At 43.3% G+C, this 12,395-nt stretch overlaps 1 long non-coding RNA gene across 1 annotated transcript in view; it reads right to left on the bottom strand.

The window, feature by feature from the left end:
- The window catches only part of LOC137535961 (uncharacterized), a 154,352-nt gene that overhangs the window by 9,071 nt on the left and 132,886 nt on the right, over positions 1–12,395 (bottom strand). The window contains exon 2 of the long non-coding RNA XR_011024490.1: positions 3,773–3,881. This is a non-coding gene — a long non-coding RNA (uncharacterized lncRNA). The remainder of the gene's footprint in view (positions 1–3,772; positions 3,882–12,395) is intronic.

Raw genomic sequence — 12,395 nt, 5'->3', positions numbered from 1 at the left:
TGTATTGCTTTGCTAGCGAGCATGATTATAAACCGAGATATGAAGTTACTAGCTCTGCTTTGTTACATTTTGTACATTTGGTAGCAATTTTGTAGGTAATGTGGCTTATGCATGTGCTAATAACTGGTTTTAAAACCCATGTACAAAATAGACAACTTACAAACATTTGTAGAGCTATTGTGAGACATACTGTAGAAAGCCATGGATACGACCTCTTAATTCCTAATGACCTCAGTTTCAAAAAATTGAGGCTTTTGGGAACTTCTGCTAAAAGTTATAAACTTGCAACACCAAATAAATCTTTGCCAGGAAGGTTTCAATGTTCTTGGTTGTTTTTAACCTGCTCCTAATTATATTTTTTATGCTTATTAGAACATGTAACCAGAAAGCTAAAGTTCACTAGAGACTGGATGGTAGTCTTTCTCCCTCAGATTGTAAGCATGTAATTTATACATATTCTACCTTAAAGAGAATCTGTATTGTTAAAATCGCACAAAAGTAAACATACCAGTGCATTAGGGGACATCTCCTATTACCCTCTGACACAATTTCGCCACTCCCCGCCGCATTAAAAGTGGTTAAAAACAGTTTTAAAAAGTTTGTTTATAAACAAACAAAATGGCCACCAAAACAGGAAGTAGGTTGATGTATAGTATGTCCACACATAGAAAATACATTCATACACAAGCAGGCTGTATACACCCTTCCTTTTGAATCTCAAGAGATAATTTGTGTGTTTCTTTCCCCCTGCCGCTATCTTCCACTGAAGTGTCAGGCTGTTTCTTCCTGCAGAGTGCAGACAGCTCTGCCTGTATGTAATTCCTCAGTATGTGAAAGCCCAGCCAGCTCAGAGGAGGATTTATCCAGCTTGTAAAAGATAAGAGAGAAGAGAGAAGCTGCCCTAATCTAAATAATACACAGGCAGTGTGCAGAGAGGGGCCTGGAGGGGGGAGATGCATCACAGAACCACAACACTGAAGAACTTGGCAGCCTTCCAGACACAGGCTGACAAGTCTGACAAGAGAGAGATAAGTTGATTTATTACAGAGATGGTGATAGTAGAACGTGCTGCAGTAAGCCAGAGCACATTAGAATAGCTTTAGGAACTTGTAGGATGATAAAAAACAGGATGCAATTTTTGTTACGGAGTCTCTTTAAAGCACTAATATGATAAAAAAAAACTGGCAGGGCCTGCTTCAAGTATAGCATGAAAATTCATACACAGATTATTGCAGACACATTTCCATTTTTCTATTTTTTTTTTCAGAAAAGCACAATTGTGCTACATTTTTTTCTTTTTTTACTGATGAAAACATGGAAGAAAAAAAAAAAAAAAAAAAAGGATAATATATCAGTGACCATTCAAAAAGTATGATGTCCGATTCATCCGCAATGTCTGAAATTCTGAAGCAGGGAAAATTTTTTAGCATGGGCAAAAAATATGATGTAATGGAAATGGGCTCAATACGTTGTATTGGTATCAGCTAAACTCTGATTTCTTTGACTTTAACAAAAAAAAAAAAAAAAACCATTTGTAGCTCTCGTGGAAACAGGTCCTGAAATTTAAAAGAAGTACATATAAGATGTACATTTGTCCCAAACTATAATGAACTGTAAATGATTTTTTCTTATGTGGCTGTCGTTTAGAGTATTTCAATCTAACATATTTGCATCTCTTACTGGACTAATCTGACTTCCCATAGAGAATTTTAAGGTTTCCTTTATCTTTCATTCTTTTCAAAACATTCCCTTAATGGCAGTGGCAGAATAGCATGTGTTCAAGCAGTCAGGATGGCAAGCATTTTTTATATAGCTCCTTGCAGAGAATGCATTTCAAAATTTAACAGAATTCTTGAGAAACCCCCATGAGGAGATGTACAAGTCAAACATTTGTGGGAAAGTGGTTTTGAGTCCTCAGGTTAAAATACCTATGCTATAACCGCTACACGGGGGGAAAAAAAGTCTAAAGTCATTTACAGTGCCTTTTACTGTAGGAAAGTTGTTCATCTTATGTGTAAATATGTATTCTTCATTTTAAAATCTTTCATTATAGTGCTCCTTCAAGAATTCATGTGCGAGGACCATTGCTCAGCAGGGTTGAGACTTAATCCCTCTGGAGACAGCTTAGGGGTTCTGTTGAAATGGGAAGTTTGGTGTATGGCGAGATAAAGCCATTTCAAGTGGGTGCGGCGGATGGCTGTAGAATATAACGCACTTGGGAGTCGCTTGGGTATAGGACATCACTAAAGATCCAAAATGCCAGAGTTCCCAAAGTGGCAAATTGGAGATGGAGCTATGTCATCATTGGCTATACCTGGGCAGAGGGAGAAAACTGAAGAGTCAGAGGATGGTGACTTTGTTGAGGAAGAACAAGAGTTGCAGGCTTTGTGGGGGCTTGTCCCGTCTCAAGTGTCCTGTCAGAAAAGACATTCAGTGCAGCTGGAGGGATCAAAACAAGCGAAGTCACCTAGCACACCGCAGTATAGATTATTTAACATTTATAAGAACAAATGTGGCGTGGATATCAGAGGGTTACACTACAGATGTGTAATATTATTATTACCTGGCGCATGCCAGTTACTTAAGGCCTCCTGTCCGCCCTGGCCACTGGTACAGCTATTCTGCACCACCACCAGCACAGCACCCAGTATGTAATTTGGTCCCACTTTGATTGGCTTTACCCAAATAAATTATTATTACCATGGTGCATGCCAGTTAATCTAGGCCTCATGTTCTCTATGGCCACAGGCATAGCTATTTTTCACCACCACCAGCACAGCACCCAGGATGGCATTTGGTTCTACTTTGATTGGCTTTACCTAAAGAAAAAATAATAATAATCATTAAACTGGTGCATGCCAGTTACTCCAGGCCTCTGTCTCATACAGAGGCTGAAATGCAAATATTTATTTGGCAGGTAATTGCCCAATATTTCTGGCCTCCAGTGTGGCTGCAATAACAATGTTTCAAGCAGGTAATTGCCCATTTTTTTTTAGGTCCCACATACTGTTGCTGCAATTAAAAAAAAAAACCTTTATGCAGATACAACATTTTTCAGGCATCTCAGACAGTGGTTGCACATAATTTTTGGGCAGGCAAACATAGTGGCCATTCTAAAGACCTAAATTTGAAAAATCTAGAAACTACATGTGACTTTTGGCATTTATGCATGAAAAAAAAGCCTCTGTGCTAAATACATATTTTTGGAGGAACATTTTGCCTTGATCCCTCTCTGCCATGCCACTGTCTAGGTTTTTGTACACTTTGTACACCTTTTTAAAAGAAATTGTGGCTGAAGAGATGCCCTGAAGGCTCTTGAGGGTTACCTGCCATTAAAGTCAATGGGGCTCACTGCTAATTTACAAATTTTCACAATTTGCACAAATTTTCACTGAAACATTCAGGAAAGCATTTGTGAATGCAAAACTGTGATGTTTATCCATCACTAATTTTGAAGAGCATCATGGAGGAGGAGGATGGTGCCATGTTAATAAATTGAAACATGCACATTTTGATAAGAATCAAGTTTTTCAAACTTTCTTCAGTAAAACAGTGAAACATTGAAATACCACTAAAGACTGATTAGCCACTACTATTTACAAATTATAACTAAATCACAAACTAAGAATGAAAAGGCTCCTGAACTATTTATAGTCTGGGTCATTTTTGTATGTGGAACACAACATCAGCAATACCATAATCACATTTTACAGATTACTCTACACCAAGTCAAAATATTATTAATAGTCAAAAAATTCTGCAAAGTACCTACTTTCCACCTCTATAAAATATTCTTTCTTCTGCAGATAGCACAAAAAAACATGGTTCCTACTTCATCTTGAAATTACCTTGAAGTGGAGTTGATTAATTTATTGCATTGCCTGTTGAAATAAAGCAGATGATTCAGCTAAGACAAACAGAAAAGAAACCTTGGATTGTTTTTAGTATAAACAATATTATTATTAATTTACAAAGCACCAACATCTTCCATAACACTGTACATAGTACAAAGCACACAACAGTGGGGAGCATAGATATGTTACAGCCAGAACCCGAAGTGTGGCCACTTCTAGTTCTGGCCGGCCACTTCGGGTTCGGGCCGGCCAATGCGCGAAGTGGACGCAGCGCAGCGACCAATGTTAGAAATGGAATGTTTCCTTTTAATATGAATGTAGTTTTCCTGGCCGCCTCTGGCCAAATGTAGAAAAAAAAAACAGTTCGTTCATTGAATGAGATGAAGCCGCCCGGCTTCTGCTCCGCCTCCTCTCCTCCGCCCCTGCCTCTCTCTCTCTTCTCCCCGACACTAGCAGCGGGGGACATGCGTGTCCCCTCCAGAGTCGTTCGTCGCGGCAGGCAATCCTGTCGTTCGTCCCTGCAGAGCGGGGGCTGGCAGAAGCAATGTCTGCAGCCTCCCCGCTCTGCTTTCCTGGCGCCACGAACGACTCTCGGGGACACGTGTTTCCCTGCCGGCCGCCCGAAGAAGATAGAGAGAGAGAGAGAGAGAGAGAGAGAGAGAGAGAGAGAGAGGCAGGGGCGGAGGAGAGGAGGCGGAGCAGAAGCCGGGCGGCTTCATTTCATTCAATGAACGAACTGTTGTTGTTTTTTTGCTACATTTGGCAAGAGACGGCCAGGAAAACTACATTCATATTAAAAGGAAACATTCCATTTCTAACATTGGCCGCTGCGCTGCGGCCACTTCGCGCATTGGCCGGCCAGAACCCGAAGTGGCCGGCCAGAACTAGAAGTGGCCACACTTCGGGTTCTGGCCGTAACAGATACATGAAACGTTCTACACACTGCACAATCAGGACATCCAGTGAAAGTACAAATACATACTATTAATGTGTAGTTTGTAAACATCTCCAATGCTGGTACATGTTCATTTAATAAAATACACTAGGGGGAGGTCCCTGCCTTTGTGAAGGCCCCATTCACACTTACAAAATGCAAAACGCTGGCGATTTTTGCCGGCGTTTTGCAGGAGTGATTTTTCCGCGACTTCACTTCTATAGCACTGAAACGCGATCACCACGAAATCGCCTGAAAATGGTGCAGGCGTCGCGTTTGTGTTTCACATTTTTGGTCGTTTTGGGGCGATTTGCGCAAATCGCCCAAGTAAGAACGAGCCCATAGGGTTTCATTACGCTAGCGCTTTTAAAAAGCGCCAGCGTTTGAGCGTTTTGACTAAATCGCAGCAAAATGCTCTAGTGTGAACGGGGCCTTAGAGGGTAGTGGTGTGAAAAAAAAAAAGGTTAGCAGATGGACGTGGCAAAAAACAAATTCTAGCTATAACAAATTATAAGTTTGTCTGAAGAAGTGTGTCTTGAAGGTGTGTTTGAACATTTCCAAGCTTGGAGCATAACTGACAGGTTGTGGGAGAGAGTTCCAAAGGAGAGCATGATTGTGAAGTCCTTGATGCGAGTGTGACAGAAGGTAACCCAGCTGTACAACAAGAGGGTTTCATGGGAGGAGCAAAGGAGGGATGGTATCTGGAGATTAATGAAGAAATGTGCGGATGGGATACTTCTTGCCGACCTCTTCACGCCAACTGGCGTGAACGCGGCGGCAGCCCAAGGACCGCTCCACACCGATTGGTGTGAATGGCTTCTTATGGGGCTTGCAGGAGAACACATGCACTATGCGCGCGCATGTCCGCTTGGCTTCAGTCTCCCAGCGGCGCTCGGAGACTGTTAGATGGCCATCTATAAACATTATACAGCGCTGCGATCTGTGTGACACGGCTGTCCACCTGGCAGGCACAAAAGTGATTGGCTGCTTGAGGGTGGGAGGGATATAAAATATATTAAATAAAAAAGGTGAAATTTATTCCACAAAAAATTAATTATAATAAATATATATATATATATAAAGCCAGTGCAGTTTCTAGGTTAAAATGCACCCAGGGCGAGGGTGTAAGAATTGTGCTGCCCCCCCCCCCCCAGGTCACCCAGTATAGGTAGCCAGGCATAGGTGAGCCAGTATAGTTGCCCCCGGTATAGGTTAGCCAGGTAGGTGCCTCCAGTATAGGTAGCCAGTATAGTTGCCCCCAGTATAGGTTAGATAGGCAGGCACCCCTGGTATAAGTTAGATAGGTAGGTGCCCCAGTACAGGTTAGCTAGGTGGGTGCCTCTAATATAGGTAGCCAGAATAGTTTCCCCCAGCATAGGGTAGATAGGTAGGTGCCCCCAGTATAGGTTAGTTAGGTAGGTGCCTGCAATATAGGTAGCCAGAATAGTTGCCCCCAGCATAGGTTAGATAGGTAGGTGCCCCCAGTATAGGTTAGTTAGGTAGGTGCCTGCAATATAGGTAGCCAGTATAGTTGTCACCTGTATATGCTAGCTAGGTAGGTAGGTGCCCCCAATACAGGTTAGATAAGTAAGTGCCCCCAATACAGGTTAGATAAGTAAGTGCCCCCAGTATAGGTTTGATAGGTAGGTGCCCCCCAGTATAGGTTAGATAGGTAGCTGCCCCCCAGTATAGGTGAGATAGGTAGCTGCCCCCCAGTATAGGTTAGATTAGGTAGCTGCCCCCAGTATAGGTGAGATAGGTAGCTGCCCCCCAGTATAGGTTAGATTAGGTAGGTGTCCCCCAACATAGGTTAGATTAGGTAGGTGCCCCCCAGTATAGGTTAGATTAGATAGGTGCCCCCCAGTATAGGTTAGATAGGTAGCGGCCCCCAGTATAGGTGAGATAGGTAGCTGCCCCCAAGTATAGGTGAGATTAGGTAGGTGTCCCCCCATATAGGTTAGATAGGCAGCTTCCCCCATAATGGAGGGGGGAGCCGGAGCCGCGGGGAGGGCAGCCTGACCTCTCCCTCTCTCTCCCCGGGCCGCCCTCCGTGCTCCCCCCTCAGATCAGATGCAGAGTAATTAATTAGCGCAGCAGGAAGCGTACATAACTACTCACCTCCCTGCATTCCACTGGCCGCTCACTCGCCGCTGATCTCCTCTCGGCATAGACGCTGATACACACGCTGCTTCTGGCTTAGCCGGAAGCAGCGTGTGTATCAGAGTCTATGCCGAGAGGGGAAGATCTCCGGCTCCGACCTCCATTACAGCGCCCCCCTCCTCACAGCGCCCAGGGTTGCGGCACAGGCCGCACGGCCCTAAAAACGGGCATGTAAAAAACCACAACAACCGGGCAGCGATCAGACCCCACCAACAGAGAGCTCTGTTGATGAGGAGAAAAGGGGGGGGGGGGAGAAATCACTTGTGTGCTGAGTTGTGCGGCCCTGCAGCTAGGCTTTAACCATTTATTGGTTTTGATACAGTATATCTACGCCCCTGAAATACTTCATCTAAGCCTCAGGGGCGTAGATATACGTATCTGTCTTTCCCCTGCTGCTGCGCGCACTCGTGCGCGCGTCCGCGCGCGCCACCCGCACTGCCAGTTCACCCGGTAATTAGGTAATGGGAACTCACGTTCCCAAACCTAATTACATTGCCCGATTGCTTATAGTCATTCATTTAAATGAATGAATGGCTATAACCCGGATATCCGGCCGCGTCCTCCATGTGCTGTGAACGAATCGCGCCGCCGCGAGCGATCGTGCGCGTGCACGCTGCACGCCGTCTGCCGCTGTCTGCCCGGTGATTGGGGACTGGGAACTTATGTTCCTAGACCCTAATTAGAGTGTCCAGATTGCTTGAATGACTGTCATTCAGTCATTCAGCAATCATAAAAAAGCAAATAAAGTCCTCCATGTGCGCACCCCTCCCCCCCACGTGCACAACACCCCCTCCCCCTCCACCCCACGTGCACAATGCCCCCCTGACTGCCCAGTGATTGATGAGAAGGAACTGGTGTTCCTTCAACCAATCACAGAGCCTGATTGCCTGAATGACTATTGCTATAGGCCAATGGCAATAGTCATTCATAGAATATTTGTAAATAAAGTAACAGAGTTACTTTACTGTTACTACTTCACCTCAGATAAGCAGTTCTGCTCATCTGAGGTGACAGAAGCACTGGCAGGCCTGTGAGTAGTGTGGAACTCTGTGGATCTTCTTTTTTTATTAAATAGACCTCTACCCCATTAACCCTCTGTCTCCCATTACCAAGCCCACCCCTCTCCTCCAGCTTTTTTTTATTGATCAGGGTTTTTTTCCCATTGATCAGGGCTTTTTTCCCTATTGATCAGGGTTTTTTTTAAGGCGGACACTAGCGTATATTATATACGCATATACTCCCCCCAGCCTTACTTTCACCCCCATTAACCCTCTGCCTCCCATTACCAAGCCCACCCCTCTCCTCCAGCTTTTTTCATTGATCAGAGCTTTTTTCCCTATTGATCAGGTTTTTTTTGTTTTTTAAGGCAGCCACTTGCGTATATTATATACGCATATACTCCCCCCAGCCTTATTTCCACCCCCCCCCGCCACAAAAAAAACCCTGTTTTATTTATTCACCTGCCTGTGCTATATTGAGCTATACTGCAAAGATGGCAAAAAGATTGTATAGTGTAGAAGAGGCGTGCGTCATTCTTCAGATGAGTAGTGAGGAAGAGGAGTTGGATACTGACTCTGATACGAAATGGCTTCCAATTTCTGATTCTGAGCCCCTGACTGACAGCGATGAGGACTCAAGTTCAGAACATGATGCTGTACCACCGCCAGCTCAGCAGAGAAGAGGAGCACAGGCTAGGAACGCTATCATAAGCAGCGACAGCAGTTCAGAACTGGAAGACCCAACAACACCTGAACCTGCTGGAACCAGCAGTCAGAGAGGTCAGAGGGTTAGCAGGTGAAGGCAGCCGACATCAGCAAGGGTGCCACAAAGACACGAAGTGCCATATGCAATTGGTCACCCACAGTGGTCACCTTCTAATATGGAGGCCCCTAACCTACCCGCTTTTACAGGCAGAAGTGGCACACAAATTGACACAAAACATTTTAAGCCACTTGACTTTTTTCAAATTTTCCTGTCCGATTCACTGATCGAGTACATCTGTGAACAAACCAATCAGTATGCCCAACAAGTCACAACAGCCAGCCCCACTTCACTTATTGCTAGAAAGTGGAAACCCACAAATGTCGCAGAAATGAAAGTTTTTTTGGGCCTCACATTCAGCATGGGAATCACAAAAAAACCACAGCTACGCCATTACTGGTCAAAAAGGCCCATCCACATTGCACCTTTATATTCATCTGCAATGACCAGAATGCGCTATGAAATGCTGCTAAGGTGCATGCATTTTGCCAACAACGCCGAGCATGTGTCACGTGAGGACCCAGCCCACGACCGTTTATTTAAAATTAGGCCCCTAATAAATAACCTGAACACCAGATTCCAAGAGGTGTATATTCCAGACCAACATCTAGCAGTTGACGAGTCCCTAGTCCCCTTCCATGGGAGGCTAGGGATAAAACAATATATTCCCAGCAAAAGAGCCAGATATGGCATGAAATTGTACAAATTATGTGAGAGTGGGACTGCCTATACTTTTTCATTTCGTGTTTATGAAGGCAAAGATAGCCTCCTCCAGCCTGCCAGATGCCCCCCCTACATGACTACAACGGAGCGGATAGTCATCGATTTGCTCAACCCATTGTTGCACCAGGGGTACCATTTATATGTAGACAATTTTTATTCCAGCATCCCCCTTTTTAAATTTTTGTTTGCTGCAGAGACCCCAGCCTGTGGTACAGTGCAAGCAAATCGAAAAGGCCTGCCACAAGAAGTTGTGAACAAGACACTGAAAAAGGGGGAGTTGTGTAGCTACCGCAGTGATGAGCTCCTTGCACTCAAATTCAGGGATAAAAAGGACGTCCGAGTGTTATCCACCATTCACACAGAGGCAACAAAAACTGTAAGATCTCGAAGAGAGGTGGTGGTGAAGCCTGTTGCTATCGCAGAGTACACTAAATATATGGGGGCAGTCGACCTGGCCGACCAAAAGCTTTCCTATTACAGTGTAAATCGCAAAAGGAAGGTGTGGTACAAAAAAACTTGCTTTTTACCTAATGCAGATGGCCCTACACAATGCATTTATCATCTATAACAAAGCAGGCAATAGGGGCGCATATCTGGAATTCACAGAGGACGTTATAGATTCCCTGGTCTTAGAATCCGGCCAACCTGCCAGAGACCCACATGCTTCTGAGGATATCATTCGAATCCAAGAAAAACATTTTCCCGAGCCACTCCCTGAAACGACATGCAAAAAGTACCCACAGAAACGGTGCAAGGTGTGCAGGAAACACCGAATCAGAAGAGACACACGGTACCACTGCCCACAGTGTCCCTCCAAACCAGGACTTTGCATCAAACCTTGTTTTGGAGCATACCACACAGTCCTTCATTATTAGAGACCTCCCCCCCCCCTTTTTTTTTTCCCACTGCACATTTTATTTTTGTTTTTGCCCTTTGATGACCTTCCGGCTTCTGAACCCTGGCATGTCTGACAATGACCCTCTGGAATGGCTAAAGACCACCCTCTGCTAAACACCCTCTGACCTTTTGTATTGCTGCCGAACACCCTCTGACCTCTCGCATTGCTGATGAACAACCTCTGAAACCCTAGCATGGCTGCCGAAAACCCTCTGACCCCTGGCCTGGCTTACAACCCTCTTCAGGCTTCCATGTTTCCACAGTTTCTACAATGGTGAGTACCAATTTGTTTGTGTTTATAGACCTTGCTGTTGACTTATGATTTAACATTGTGCTGGTTGCCCAAAAAGCCATCTGATTGTGTATATAGGGTATCATTTTAACCGTGAAAAGTGAGAGAATAGAATTTGAAGTGTTTGAGGGCTGAGGCCTCTGTCATATGAATTTTTTCTAGTGGTGAAGTGAAAAAAACTGGAAAAAATAGCATTTTCAAAGTTATGTTGCAATTTCAGCAAAACCTCATAGGTCCAAATGTTACAAAGTATGCATATCTGAGTAGGCCTGGGTCTCTATTTTTCAGAATGGTGACATTTGTGACCTGTATCGAATGTACTGAGACTCTAGGGCCTTTGCTAAGAAACAATGACTGTATTACTTTCTGTACAAAAAAATGGCCTTGAAAAATCCAGTGGTGCTACTTGTGATTAACAGTGTGCTGTGTGTCCAAAAAGCCATCTGATTATGCATATAGGGTATCATTTTAACCGTGACAAGTGAGAGAATAGAATTTGGGGTTTATGAGGGCTGAGGCCCCTGTCATATGAATTTTCTCTACTGGCAAAGTGAAAAAAAACTGTAAAAAATTAGCATTTTCAAAGTTATGGTGCAATTTCAGCAAAATCACTTTGGCCCAAATGTTACACAGTATACATATCTGAGTAGGCCTGGGTCTCTATTTTTCAGAATGGTGACATTTGTGACCTGTATCGAATGTACTGAGACTCTAGGGCCTTTGCTAAGAAACAATGACTGTATTACTTTCTGTACAAAAAAATGGCCTTGAAAAATCCAGTGGTGCTACTTGTGATTAACAGTGTGCTGTGTGTCCAAAATGCCATCTGATTATGCATATAGGGTATCATTTTAACCGTGACAAGTGAGAGAATAGAATTTGGGGTTTATGAGGGCTGAGGCCCCTGTCATATGAATTTTCTCTACTGGCAAAGTGAAAAAAACTGTAAAAAAATAGCATTTTCAAAGTTATGGTGCAATTTCAGCAAAATCACTTTGGCCCAAATGTTACACAGTATACATATCTGAGTAGGCCTGAGTCTCTATTTTTCAGAATGGTGACATTTGTGACCTGTATCGAATGTACTGAGACACTAGGGCCTTTGCTAAGAAACAATGACTGTATTACTTTCTGTACAAAAAATGGTCTTGAAAAATCCAGTGGTGCTACTTGTGGTTAACAGCGTGCTGTGTGCCCAAAAAGCCATCTGATTATGTATATAGGGTATCATTTTAACCGTGACAAGTGAGAGAATAGAATTTAGGGTATTTGAGGGCTAGAGCATATGTCGAGTGATTTTTGTTTTGTGGCAAACTGAATCAAAAGCAATAAAATTGTTATTTTCATATACTCTGCACCAATATAAAACATTTGCAAAAAAAAACTAAAGTAACAGAATTGAAAAGAGAATACCTAAATAGTTACCTTAGAGACTCAGCTTCTCAAATATGTATGTCATTAGGGTGTATTGCTGTTCTATTTGCAAAAAGGATCTTGTAATTACTGATAGAGTACAATGAGAAAACCAAAAACACAAAATGGAAAAAATACACCTTTATTTCAAAACAAAATATTGTCGCCACACATTGTACTAGGGACATAACTTAAATGTTGTGATAACCAGGACAAACAGACAAATTAAATTTGTGGGTTTTATCAATAGTAGTACTGTTTATTTTAAAACTATAACGAAAGAAAATTGAGAAATAATGTATTTTTTCATTTTTTTCCTTATTTTTCCCTTTAAAATTCATACAAAGTAAGATACTTACTA

This window comes from Hyperolius riggenbachi, chromosome 10 (assembly GCF_040937935.1).
Source record: "Hyperolius riggenbachi isolate aHypRig1 chromosome 10, aHypRig1.pri, whole genome shotgun sequence".
In the NCBI taxonomy this organism is placed as follows: Eukaryota; Metazoa; Chordata; class Amphibia; order Anura; family Hyperoliidae; genus Hyperolius; species Hyperolius riggenbachi.
The sequence above is the reverse complement of the archived record's forward strand: the minus strand, read 5'-3'. Positions and strand labels throughout refer to the sequence as shown.